This window comes from Urocampus carinirostris, chromosome 4, assembly GCF_059441175.1.
Source record: "Urocampus carinirostris isolate Australia breed hairy pipefish chromosome 4, RoL_Ucar_1.0, whole genome shotgun sequence".
In the NCBI taxonomy this organism is placed as follows: domain Eukaryota; kingdom Metazoa; phylum Chordata; class Actinopteri; order Syngnathiformes; family Syngnathidae; genus Urocampus; species Urocampus carinirostris.
Window position 1 is genome coordinate 30092017 of NC_142352.1, and position 14908 is coordinate 30106924.

Below are 14908 nucleotides of genomic sequence, written 5' to 3' on the forward strand. Positions count from 1 at the left end.
TTTTTCAACATTTTAGATTGCCAATATCTGGGTAAAACAGTCTTTTGACATCCTCACTAACGAATGAGAAAGAACGGATAAAAGAAAGTCATTACAATACTAGACAAGCTCTATAACATCCATCCATCTGTCCATCCGTCCATCCATCCATCCATCCGTCCATCCATCCATCCATCCATCCATCCATCCATCCATCCATCCATCCATCCATCCATCCATCCATTCATTATCTGCATCGCTTATCCTCAGTAGGGTCGCGGGGGTGCTGGAGCCCATTCCAGCTATCTTTGGGCAGTGGGCAGGGGACACCCTGAACTAGTTGCCAGCCAATCGCAGGGCTCTATTACATAGGTATATATATTAAATCGCAAAATTATTGTCACACAGGTAAAGAAACAGAGAGACTGTTTAGTTTCCACCACCATGAGTGATAAATGTGATCACGAGATAAGCTCTAATATAATTTCCCATGTCATCTGTATTGCTGGTGGTCCTGTTATTGTCGGTGCTCTTATCACTGTGACCCGGGTTCCATTCTCGTTGCATACAATACATTTGAGATTTTGATCCACTGCACTAATATATACTGTAAGCATATAACACATATGAATAAACACATTGATGTCTTAATTTCATGCGCCCTATAGTCCGGTGCGCCTTATGACTTAAAAATCAAATAAACATAAATATTTATGTAAAACACTTCCTAATCAATTTATATTAATCTTAGCCCTGTATTACATTTTAAACACAGTGACTTATTTATTAAAGAAAAACAGTTGCTGTGAGGGAAACACAGTAATGAATAATAATGACAAGATATAGGATTACAAAAGGCGAATAAAACCAACCCTGCCCTCTTTCAACCTATGCCACAGGTAACAAAATCATTCTATGTGAAAATTCACAAGGTGTTCTAGCTTGAAGAAGTATTGAGGATTGGACAGAATGGTGCGGCAGACCGTGAAGGCAGCTGGCTGAGTTAGAGTATTTGAGATGATGACCACTAATGCTGCCTTAAACGGTGACATAATCGAATTTTTACAGTCTCATCCCAGATTGGTGGCCATGCTTGACAACTCTGATGCAACATTGGAGAAATTAGCATATAAAACTCACAGACAGGTGGTACTGGTTTCAAACCTGCCAGGCCGTCCTATAATATTTAAAGTGGGGTTTTTCTATGGTTTTTCTTACGTCCGCTGGAAAATAGTTCAGCAAACCCACAGAACTTTTGAGAACCAATTGATGAATTGTTGTTTCTAATGCTTGACTTTACTGAAATAGTTGGAGCTGACTTCCGTCTTTGTTCAACCAGCATCTGTTTGACTCACAGCTGCTTTACGAATTCTCGACAGAACAGACACTTTGTATGCTTGACACTGATGAATCATGTGGAAATCTACACACAACTGTTATTTTGGTCAGCCTTGTACCACCTGATAGTATTCCTTATTGTTACTCATACTATCCATCAATCCATTATCTGCACTGCATATCCACACTAGGGTCACAGGGGTGCTGGAGCACATCCCAGCCACCTTCGGGCAGTGGGCAGGGGACACCTTAAACTGGTTGTCGACCATGTCATAAGAACTGTGCCGTACCCGTAGCAGCAAGATGTCAGACAAACAAGTTGGCTCCCTCTTGGTGCGGCTCGTGTTATGTCAAATGAATATAAATTTCTGTTTAACAAATGGACACTTGCAATGTGGTTCATCTATTTTAGCCTATTTTTCAAATCAATAGTTTTTTTGTCATCCATCAAGATTTTTTACCACTAGGAGGCGCTAATTAATACACAACGTGTAACCCAGTTAAAAGGCAGTTATAAAATAATAAATAAAAGTTTGAAAGATTGTTCGACATCTAAATAAAACACAGCAAAAATAAAAGATGAGAACTGCTCTCTGAACATAAACGTAATTATGAAATTGAAAAGCAAGTAAGTCAAAATGAAATGAAATGAAATGAAATGAAAGTGAAATATTTACTAATCATAGTTAACTATAATTTTGTGTATATAATTTTTACACCCATCCAAGAAACTGCTGCAACCAAAGATGGTGAATTTCCGAGCAGACCCTGAATGTAGCATACCCGCGTGGAGACATGCGGTTGCATCCTGCCTTGTCGTGATGGGAGTTTCGGCTTAATTTTAAGGATAGGCTTTTTCGGCTTAGCTCACTAAGAAAAATCTGCTTTTTCGGCTCCCGAGATTTTTTGTTATCCATATATTACCGATCACCATGTGAAATTTACATGAAATATCTTGACAAGAGAACAAATAAATATATATATATTTTTTAAATTAAAAAAATGAGAAAAGTAAAAAAGAGAGGGGGAAAAGGAAAAAGGGAAGAAACAGGTGGAAAAGCCTAGAAAATTAAGTAAAAAACTGGGAAGAAGAACAAAAAATATAGCACAATACGGATAAACAAATATTTTTTTAAAAGAGCAAGAAAAGAAAGTAAAAAGCTCCCGTCGATTCAAAGAGCCAGCTCATAAAGCCGTTTTGTTCACGAACAACACACCACTACTGCCTTGCCTTGTTCTCCTCCGCAGCCCCTCAGCATCAGTGCCCCTCCCTGTGCCTGCTTCCCACCTCCAAAGCGAGGACCGTGACGCCTCCAAGCTGCTTCTTGTGGCTTTCACGTCGTCAATCCTAGCTGCTCGGACATCTTCCTTTTGCTGAACGATTCGACGAAGTCGATAACGGTCTGTTTATGCAGATTGGAGTCGCTCTGGTGGAATCTAAATAATATCGGACTCGCTTCGGGAGGCTTTGGTGCGATTAAGTAAGTAATATTATGGATGACGTCATCAGCAACCATTTTTACTGGCTGCAAAAAATTCTCAAGTAAAAATGTGTATTAACTAATTCAGGCGTCTAACCAGTTGGTGTTTTTGTAAACTGGCAGCCTTTGGCCTACAGACTACTGTACATTACTTGATACGATCATTACAGTTCAGTAAATTTAGGTGACCTCATTTATGGTTGAAGTAATATCTTCTGGGCTACTTGCTCAATTTCATACAGTGAGCATTATGAGACTGCAATTTGTGCAAGTCACTACCTTAGTCATCATCAGCATGACATTTTTGCTGCGGTGTGGATTTTAAAGACCCAAAATTGTTACTCTTGGAGGGTGATGGACCCAGGTGGGGGAGGCAGGAACTAAGACAGGGGTGCTGAAAAAGAGGGATTGCATTTGATAACGAAAGGATGTACAAAGTGACAAACAAACATGGGTTTACAAAATAACGAAATGTCTAAACAAAACCAAACCTAGCAAAGTCCAAATTAGAATCAGGGACCCAAAAACGGAAATGGAAAATGCAAGGAATAAAGTAACAAACTGAGAAGCGGGCACTAAACCCCTAAAAAATTGTACAAAGAAGAAACCAGTCAAATGGAAATGACCCGATGATATGTGCTGTCCAAGTGTAAAGGTTTAGGATGATTAGGGACAGGTGTGTAGATATTGGACACACCTGTGCCCAGTTTCAAACCTGTCAGCGCCCCCTTGTGGGCGCACCAGACCCTTAATTTCCAGACAAAACTTCCTAAACATAATAGCTGAGCTAAGGATGTTTTCATCCAGAAAGATTCAAGGCAGGTGTTGCGGGGCTATACTAAATCTCACTTTTAGGTACAGTAACCCCTTGTTTTTCACGATAGTCAAAACCCGCAAGTATAAACATTTATTAGATATCAGTAACATATATGACTGTAACAATGCAACAGCTACAGTTCGACAAATAAAAACACTGAACACAAAATTGAAGTGAATGGTCTTTATTGTCATTTTACAATAGTTCAACAAAATTCTAAGGCTTCCTCTTTCAGTGTAAGAAAGCCATATAGAGAGCGTCCGGCTAACTGCACACTCGCATCGGATATCATCTGATGACCCAGGTCCCTGTGTTGACTAAAAAACAAGAGTCAGGGATGTTGCGGTTTCCCACGAGTTGTAGTTCCAGGTCATGCATTTCATGGGTAATGGATCTGGCGCTGGTGAGATACAGGCTCTGCAGGACTGGCTTGTTACATAGAAGTAGCAGTAAGTCAAACCTGTGGCCTCGCTATTGCTTTTTTTTCCTTATCCCGCTTAATCTCTTTTCCCGACCCGATAACAATCCACGGAGCACCCGGTGGTGAGAAACATTTCTCTGCGCTCTTCTGACTTCCCTCAAAATAGGAATTAATTGATAGGTGTTTTTTCAATGTAACAAGCCGCTAAAATACTAGCTGTCGTGTTGCTTTGCCGTTTGTTTTTTGTAGACCCATTAACTTGTGTAGCCGCTCAGCTGTTTGACTGACAGCGTACACCAGCCTATCACAGTCGCGCACACAGTCACGCCCACCCAAAACACACACATACACAGCCCTTCGCCACCTGCCCCAGTGATAGTAGCCACTGTGGTCTGCTGTCGAACACTATGCTCTGCTAAGTATCGAAACCACGAAAAAAAGATGGATGGATGTGACAATACTGATAGGTATCCTATGACAAATGTCAGTGAGGTGAGGAGGAGTAACTCAGGGGTAGAGCATTGGTCGTGGGACTTAGCGGTCATATGTTCAATTACCTGCTCCTCCAAATGATTTCACGAGCGTGGTCGCGGTTTTCTTTTATTCCAGGATAAAATGGTGAAAGTAAGAAAAGGACTGTTATAAATACAGCCCTAATGCAAGACCAAAACCCCCCAAAAATTAAAAAAGAAGTTTAGTCAAGCACGCTTAAGATAGGTTTGAACGTGTACGCAACATGAGCAGCTTGGCAGAGGCTGCATCGATGATTTCAGCCAGAAGATGGCGTCAGCAAGTAGAATAGTTTCAAGTCACCTATATTTCATGTTGACAATACAGTATCAGTGTTTTGTTTGTTAATGCTACATCCATTGCAGCTAGGTCATTCTGGAAGGGGTATTACCTCATGTGTGGTCCCTTCTCAAGGTTTCTTAATTTTCCTCATGCTGAAGTTTTGAGATTTTCCGTACCGTCGTGAAGGCTTTAGATCAGGGTATGGTGTAATAATAGTCTGTAATTTGCAATAATCTGTGGTCTGTGCAACCCGTTGAGACTCCTTGTGATTAAGGGTGTCACAAATAAACATGACTTGACTTGACCTAGCATAGGTCACAGAGTCAAAGCATGCTATCAGCCTAGAAAATTTAGTCTCCTGTAAGACGCTCCGAAATGTGCAAATTTTATTGGTTAATGAGCTGTGGCTTTTGCAGGAGTAGATTGCTGAAGACAGCACACCAATTTGGATTTAAAAAAATGTGTAGTGTATAATAGAGACTTGGCAAAAGCTTTTTCAGAATGGGAACTGGAAATCCTCACAGGCACGGAGGACAAACTCTTCCTTTGTAGGTCGAAACTAAATTTTATTGTTCTCCATTGCGCAGCCGAACCCGGGACATTGTTCTTTCCCGAGGCATGATGGCTACTACGAGCCGCGCTCCTACGACCAAATCGAGGAAAAAGCTCAGGTCCCCTGCAGGAGCGATCCCGCATTTTTAGGTCCAGTTCTACATCCACGAGGCCAGAGTGCTTCGCCCCGTGCAACGTTATCCCATACTGAACATAGTCCATCTGTGTGAAACTTCGTAAAGCAGCACTGGACAAATCCTTTGGTTGGGAGGCCTCCTATTTACGGGTGCGTCCGCGTTTTAGTAAGGTGTGTTTGGTCCCAATACCTGGGAAAATACACTGGCTGAGGACTAGTAATGGAAATTCTGCCTGTTTTTAGAGAACTGTCTCTTTTAACTCGGCTTACTAAAAAGAGCAGGTCCCAATTTGCTTTCAAATATTTATTCTGGTTTTATAATGATATACTATTAATAATGCAACGTCACGCACCAAATTAATTAATTAATGTAAATATGTTTGATCCATCCATCCGTTTTTTGTGCCGCTTATACTCACTAGGGTCACGGTGAATATGTTTTATGCTATTATGTTATAATAACCTTCATTGTTACCATATAGAGTAAACACATACCTAACATTAACTTTCAAGTTTTATGACTCTAAAGTCAAGCAAAAAATAATCCTTGAGAAAAATACAACACAACAAAATGTAAAGTAAGTAAACATACTTAGTTTTCAGTCCAACACCAAATAAAGTATTAAAAACATGAATACACTTTTATTTTAGTTTTTTACACATAACACTTTAAAGTGAAGCACAGGATCCCTATGTGGGTTTATGTTTATGATGTATATTTATATTGAAATTAGGATTAATATTGATGTCAGTATTATCTTTGTTGCTATTATTATTATTATTATTATTACTAATGTAATCATTATTATTAAAATATAAATTTTTAAGTTTTTTTTAATGCAGATTAAGTTTGAAAATCTTTGGTTATTTCACAATACAATTGCTATTCAGGAGTTACAATTCTATTTATAAACAATTGTTCAGGCTTCTAACCATCCCTCACTAAGATTGCAATACTTTGTTTTAATTTTTTTAACACCTGTGCATTTATAACAAGGGAAAACAAAAATGTAATTAATTTCCACTACAAGTTAGGCAGGGGTCGGCAATCCGTGGCTCAGAAGGCTCATGCGGCACTTAAGCGCTGCTGAGTGGCTCCCTGGCGCTTTTCCAAATATGTTTGCGAATTGAAAATGATGGGGGAGAGAAATACATTTTTGTTTTAATATTGTTTCTGTAGCAAGACAAACATGACGCAAACAGTTTTAACATTTTCCAATGCTGTAAAAATAAATAGAATAAATATTGCATTTCAACTAAGTGTGTAACTATGAGACGAAAGAGAAGATCAGCTGGTGCAAGTTCACAGGTGGGAAGTGAGTACCGCTCTCTCACTGGTATTTGATGTAAAAAGACGGGAAACAGCTCTACCATTGCCTTTCATAACTACCGGTAGTCTATTTATGATTGAATAGTTTACAAGGGCACACATTCATCATAGATTTGGCTTCTCAATTTTGATCTAAAAATGCACCGGATTGATGTGTTTGAATTCAAAATGTACATGCACCCTGGTCACCCCTAGATTGTCCACCCAGCAGGGGATTTTGCGAACCTCACCATCACATACCAGGACCGTTTGGGTGACAAAAGCTGTGGGTCATCCATTGTTTGATTGTTGAACAGGATATTTTTGTACATGATATTAATTGAAGATGATAATATTTTTTTCGATGTTGTGACGTGCTTCTTTCGGATTTTCTCGACCCGCCACTTAGTCTTCTAAAAGCTCACCTTAATACCTATATGTATGACTGAAGATATTATATCTTGAAGTCACGATTACCGTAGTCGCAAATAAATTCTCATACGAAACCCCTGACCCTCAATTGCAAAACCTATTCACGGTAATGTCAACCCATCCGTCCCAATGAACTCATACATTTCTTATACAGTTGCAATTTCAAATGTAGACTAAAACATAAAAGAACAGTTGAAACTTCTTTTATATTTTCTTCCTAAAAGTAAAATTAGGTGTAGGACTTCTGATGTTAATTTGCTTTTGAGTGTTTTTTAACAATATTTAGGCCTTTGCAACCTTCCACAGTCATACAAAAAAAGTAAGTCATTAAACAGGGTTCATACTGATGCTTGAAATCCTTGCTTGAATGCTTGAACTTTAATGTTGTGTTTTCAGGGTTTATATGGTGCATGAATTTCTGGTTAGGAACTTATAAATGCTTGAAATTGTTTCCATGTTTCTCAACACAACTGCTTACAAATTACACCGACACTGCTCTCCGATCGCTTCGGTTTGCCACTGAAGTCCATTCCTCGTGGTCATCAGTAGCAGACATTAGTTTGTATGGCATAGTCCTATGAAGCATAGGTTCCCCAAGAGGATAGGTACATGCTAAACCTAAACAGGGCATGAAATGTGTATTAGGGCAAGAATTACCTATCAGGAATGGACATTTTGGTGGTAAATTGCAAAGGGAATAACTCCCTGCAACTGAAAATGTAAGCTACTTAATAATGCCATTTTACCCAACACCTACACGGGGAGAGATTTGTCTCAAAAATGTTTACACATGTATTGCTCAGATATTCGCGAGTTACTCAAGTTTTAAAAATCCTATGTCTTGATAAATGTACATATTTCTGGATCTGCAATACGCATGATTCACACTGGACGTCTTCCTTTAATGGTGCTGGACAAAAAGATAAAAATGGTTTTGAAAAGACCTTAAAAAGTGCATGAATGTGGCAATGGAAATGTGTACAACACTGCATTTAGCCTAGAATGTTCATAAATAATAATCCGAAGTGACATTTTTCATATTTCTCATGCTGAGGTTTTGAGTTTTTCCTTGCCCGCATGTTGGTTTGAGATCAGGCGATAGTGTAATTGTCCTTTGAGACATTTTGTGATTAAGGGCTATACAAATAAATGTGACTTGAGCTGACTTGAATTTCTGCATGTGAGGCTGGGAATTTGGCATAGTGTGGGCCGTGAATGTGACGCTGCCAGATAATGGAGGCTGCAAAAGTGCAGAGCACTGCATATCGTGTTCCACAAGCGAAAAAGTGTAGGCTTCTTAAGCTTTTAATAGATTCTGTTGTCAGACATCTTGGTTGGATTTTTTTTCAACTAAAGTCTTACCTCTTCATCACTTTGTTTCAGACACAAGTAAAAAAATATTGTTTATGTCTAAAATAAATGGATAAAATAGAGTTAAAGTGTGTGCATTGGAAAGAGCCACGCAACAGAAGCCCTATTCGCAAAATTTACAAGCCTACTTCTGTGGGGAAGAAACATATTGCTGAGCAAAAGGACATGAAAACGGATGTGATTCCCGTGATTTTAAATGCTTGAAATTGTTGGCATGTTTCTCAACAAGTCTGCTTTTCACACAAGCCTTATATGAGGAGAGATTTATCTAAAAAACAAATATATTCATGATTTAATCAAGATCTAAAATCATATGCATTGATATATGTATATGGAAGGTTAAAAATAACATAAGTGAATCGCAGATATATCTTTGACTCTGCAAAATACATAAGTCAGGATTCGTACGGATGCTTGATACCCTTGAGAATGCTTGAATTTTAATTTTGTTTTTTTAAAAAGTGTTTTACTTTGGGGTGAAGTCCTTGTAAATGCTTGAAATTAATGCCATCTTTCTCTGCAGTCTGACTCAATAGATCACACATTAAATTAAGAAAAAGCAAGTCTGCCTGAGAACAACACCGAAACTGCGCTCTGGTGGCTTCGCTTTGCCATGCAATTTAGAAGAAGAAGTCCGGCCTGAATCAGTACATAGCTCTACAGTTTGATATAATTAAATGGATTTCTTCATTTAATGGTACTGGAGAAATTGGAAAATTGGCTTTGACATTCCTTAAAAAGTGCTTAAATTTGGCCATGAAAAATGTGGATGAACCCCGATGATTCAAACCACAATTTTTCTTTAATGGTATTGGGAGAAATGGTAAATTGGCTTTGAATGCAATAAAAATGTCTTGAATTTTGCATGAAGAAGGTGTAAGGCACTTGTACATTGCAACCAAATACGAATCCTCCATAGTTTATCACGCCAGTTTATAGCGGTACACAAAATGGAAATTTTCGATAAAACCAACAAAACTCAATAAAAAGAAAAGGCAAGCAATTCTTATTTTGATATCGACAATGTTGATTGTTCCGTGGTTATTTATGGCACATAAGTGTTATCTGCCGGACACTTGCAGTAAGAGCGGAGTAGTTTAATATTGTCTAAGAACCACTTTTGATTTAAAAGTTTTACTATTATACGTTTTTTTTTAAATCCAATCTGAAAATAGGATTCCAAATGTATGGAAGCTCTGGGTTTATTCAAAAAAGGACAATGCAAAACAAAACACATGACACATGGTTAAAGGTGGTGTTTGCAACTTGAAATTTTGCTTCTCTCTGCTGCCATCTCCTGGCTTAAAATCATGACTGCAGCCTCAGTCGGCTCTCTCCTCAAGTACTAATACACTTATCTTTTTTTTATCTTTTTTGAGGGTTTGGGCTGTATTTGAAACAGGCCTTTTCTTACTTTTACCATTTTCAGGCTACATTAACAAAAACTCCAGGGGTAAGCATGAAATTATCTTCACCCCACTCCCCCCTTTCCAATTAATTTTTTTACCTTGACACCAACCCCGAAAACGGCTAACAATCCCGATACTACACATTTCAGCCAAACCTTACTATTTATGGACTGCAGTTGAACACGAAGGGTGGGCGGATTATTCCAAATATCGATATTATTGATACTGAGCGAATACTTGGTTCAGATGAACACTATTGTTTAAATTCGATACCGTCTTTGCGTTTTAACTATCACTATAATAATGTTGTTAGCGTGTCGTAAGATTATACATCGATTTTAACTTTTATATTTAATCCTAATATGCTTGAAATTGGGCGGCACAAAAGATGAGTGGTACAGCGGCACAGCTCTGAGGTCATGGGTTGGAGTCCAGCTACCAGCCTTTCATTGTGTTGAATGTTCTCCCCCGTGCTTGCGTGGGTTTCCTCCCACATTCCGAAAACATGCAAGGCACGTTAATTTGTGACTACAAAGTGTCCCTGAATATGAATGAGCGAATGAGTTGTCTGTCTCTGTGTGCCCTGCTGGCAACCAGTTCAGGGTGTCCCCTAAGACAGCTGGGATCAGCTCCAGCACCCCCGCAACCCTACTTAGGACAAGCGGTGCAGATAATGGATGAATGGTTGCGATTTATTTGCACGACAGTACAGACCTTGTTTTCAGAATGTTGTTCAATGAAAAATACTATATTTTCTGGACTAAAAGGTGCAAACCTTCTTAAAAGACACACCTTTTGTAATATCACCTTTGAAAGTTTTTTCATATATAAGTCGCTTCAAACTTTAAGGCACATAGAGATTATAACCGAAGATAAAAAACGATTTAATCCATCCATCCATCAATTTTCTGCACCGCTTATCCTCACCAGGGTTGCGGGGGTGCTGGAGCCCATTCCAGCCAACTACGGTGGAGTTGGCAGGGGAAACCCCAAACTGGTTGGCAGATAGTCGCAGGGCACACAATGACAGTCAACTCGCTTGCTCATTCACACCTAAGGACAATTTGGACTGGAAAATGTACCTGACATGCATGTATTTTGAACCGGAGTGCCTAGAGGACACCCACACAGGCATATGCAAACTCCGCACAGGAAGGCTGCGGTAGCTGGAATTGAATTCTGGCCCTCCGCTCCGTTGACCCGTGGCGCTCATAACATAACAAACTGCACATAAGCAAACAGGCATAACTAAACCTACTCAGGTCTGCAATTTCATTCATTTGTTCATTCATTCAATATCCAACTGCTTATCCTCTCGAGAGTGACTGTGTTGCAGGAACACATCCTGGCCAATTTTGGGCAGGGGCAGTGGGGAGGAGAAACCGTTGACTGGTTGCTGGACAATTGCAGGGCAAGTCTACAAAATTTGTAAATATATTCAATTGTCTCAGATATTGCTTGTAAAAATTGACATGTTTCACCCCCATCCACCTACAAAAGATTAAAGGAACCGTACGGAATTTGGAGATTTTGTTACACGCTGCGGCCATCTTCTCGCTTACGTCATCATTGCAGCCTCAGTCAGCTTGTTCATGATGCATGTGCAAGTATGTGCATTTCTTCGACGCATTCAAATAAACTCTTCGTTTTTCATCTTTCTGAGGTCTTGGTTGGCGTTGGCACTATACTTGAAGCAGGTATTTTCTTACTTTCACCATTTTCATGCTACACTAACAAATAAAAACAAAACCCGGGGGATAAGCATGACGTCACTCTGCAGCACTCCCCACTCTTCACATACCTCCTACTTAATGTGTTCTGCCCCAGACAGCTTTGCTGAAAGAAAGAAAAAAAAGCATATAGGCCCTTAGGAAAATAAAGCATAAAGATTCTTTGAACTCAGTTAGGGATTGTTAATATTCACTTTTTTAACAATTTTGCAAGAATGTCTTGCCAGTGGTAGCTTTAGCAGTGGTTTAACTGCTACTTACCTTCCTTAGCTGTGTCTTGCATGTGATCGTCTTTGAAACATGTGATTCAGCTATCCACCATTTGTTATATTCTAGCTCAGGGGTCTCCAACGTGGACCCTGCAGGCACCAGGGGTGCCCCCTAAAGACAACTGAGGTGCCTGCAGACCCGTTCTGAAAATAGCTCACCAGTGTTGCGTCATTGTGATTTTCTTGTACGATGATTTCTTGAAGTGGTTGACTTGGTATATTTAAACATACTTCCAATAGTTTTCGCTGGCTAGCTACTTAACTGCAACCTATGTCTTGCCTCTGGCCGTGGAAGTTATTGTTAGCCACTCTAAACAAAGCTTGCTGAGTCTTTTGGTATCACAGCTGGAGATGCAAGTGAATGTTGCAAAGTCCTGTGAATGAGAATCCAGTCACTTTAAAATTTCTAGTGAGCTCTTGCATGTGTTTACTTTTCTTTTTAGGTGCCTATTCCGCTAACCGTGCAAGTTAGCCACTTGACTGTAGCCAACTACAACTGCTTTGAATACTGTTTCATACATTCCAACATTTTGACATTAGAAAGCCTTAAATGTTATTATGCAACACAATCTGTCTTCTGAATATTTAAAAACAATCAAGTGCTGGTTTAAGAGGTAAACCTTTACTAAAACAGAAACCCAATGCTATTGTTGGAGCGACTTGGTCTCACTTCAATATAAAGCAACCATAGACTCAAATACTAGTCTCGAGGCAAGAATCTTTTTTGAATTGCTTAAATTAAAAAAAAAATATTTATATATTTGTTTTTTTAATTTGCAATCAATTTTGATGGGAAGAAAAGTGACAGTGTGCTTTTTTGTTTTTAATGCATATTCGACACTATGGCTAGGGGACTACAAACGATAAAAAAAGGTTTTTAAATAAATAACATATCTAATTTTTTTTCCACTGCGCATATCTGCTTTTAACTTACTTTTAGCACCGCTGTTCCAGATCTCGGAACACATTATGAAGCAGGAAAGGGGGTAGAAGGGGCGTGCATTTATTCAATACTTTGTCCCCGTTTCTTGTTTTTTGTTAGAGTATTCTGAAAATGGTTAAAGTAAGAAAAGGCCTATTTCAAATACAGTCCAAAAGCCACCCTAAAAGGATGAAAAAAATTAGAGTTTATAAGTGCTTGAGAAACGAGGTGGCTGAGGCTGAGATTGTGACTTTAAGCCAGGAGATGGCGGCAGAGAGGAGCAAAATTTCAAGTTGCGAGCACCACCTTTAAAATTTTTCATTACTTGGTGGTTAACCGTTATAACTTTGTCATTGACTAGCCATTGATATGTGGCAATGTTTTTTTTAATGTTGCCTAAAATCAGCCTGTCAATTTGATGAACACACCATTTGGACGAAAATGTGTTTCCTCACGAAACTTTACGATAAACAATATCTATTTATCTATGTATTTCCATTTAACTTATGATATTTCTCCCATTGACTGTAATAAAGATTTTTTTGTCAACACAAATGAAACTGAAGGTGTTAAGTCATTGTTGGTGGGAGGATGAAGCTCTATCATGTTAAATATAGCTCGCATTAGAAACTGCTGCATTCAAATAATCCGGCTGTTGATGCTCGGTTCTGATTGTAAGCAATGCATTCCTACTATCAGAGCATAAGCCGTCCCTCCCTTTTGCAGAAATGCTGCAATGCGTCTCCCACAGACGAGCCAGGGTCAGTGTTACTCAGATTACTGAGACGGCCACATCAGCATCGTCATGGCAACAACCAATGAGGCTCAGGATTCCTGTGATTGCTTCGGTTTTTTTGGTGTTTGAGTCTAGAGGATATTTAATGGTCTTAGGATAACACCAGGAGAAAAATAAGAGGATGAGTTTGGGGAAGGCAAAGTGCTTTTACATGCTCTATATTTTGTAGGTTGGTTTATTGTACTGACGTACACTGAAGAATATACATGGTAGGATTACAAACCTTTTACATGTTCTTTTTGACGGGCAAGAACAAATAAAAAACATCAGCATAAGGAAAACAAACTTTGAGGAGAGACACAAGTAATAGAAAGTTGCATTTGGTAACAATACACAAAACATTTTGAACATCAACAATAAACATAGGTAATAACTGAAATTGTCCAAGACAGTGATGACACATGCCTCTCATTGGACGGCGGATAGTGTCTCCTCCCTATCTGGTGTGACATTATTGAGCTCATAGATAGTCTGAGGAGTCTTAGCTCACTGAACAGGTTCTTAAACTCCTTTGTCCAAGGATAAGCACAGCCAGAGCCCAACAAAATGACCTCCAGCAGGCGACTGATGTGACTGTTCTTTCAGAAACAGGATCCAAAAGAGGGATCTGATGGCCTGACGTCCTCTGGTGTGCTCTGTGCTCAATGCCCAGCACTGTAAAGCTCGATTAACATTTGCCATAGAACACCAAATTTGGTAACTACACCACTGCCCTGTGCGCTTCTTCAATGAGAGAAAGTTTAACCTGAAATGCTGAAAACATGAAAGGGTCTGGAAATGCCTGGAGGATTTTATGATGTCTACAACATATTTCAGCATTACCAATTTGGTGGTGGATCAATGAAAGTCCGAGGGAAATATCCATAGACTCTAAAGGTTTTACGTTTTAAATTATTAAGTAGTGAATAAAAACCCATTAGCAGAACCTACTCTGGCGCTATTGGACCTGAGTTCCTCCCGGTCTATGACAACGCCCAACCTTGACTAGACTAGGTGGCAGACAGTTGCTGGAGGATGAACAAACTCATCCCATATGTCCACTTGACCCAAACCCAAAAGGACACATCTGGGCAGGCTTAAGGAGTAACATTATAGTGTGCATGTAACGGCATTAAATAATCAGGATTTTGTGTGTAATTGTGTTCTGCTACAGT

The 14908-nt window shown here is 39.2% G+C and overlaps 1 protein-coding gene across 3 annotated transcripts in view; it reads left to right on the plus strand.

Moving 5' to 3' along the window:
* The first annotated feature begins 2623 nt into the window (after positions 1-2623).
* The window catches only part of map1aa (microtubule-associated protein 1Aa), a 31058-nt gene continuing 18773 nt past the window's right edge, over positions 2624-14908 (plus strand). For all 3 annotated transcript variants that reach the window (XM_088334122.1, XM_088334124.1, XM_088334123.1), the window contains exon 1: positions 2624-2798. The gene's annotated coding sequence lies outside the window, so the exon portion shown is untranslated. The remainder of the gene's footprint in view (positions 2799-14908) is intronic.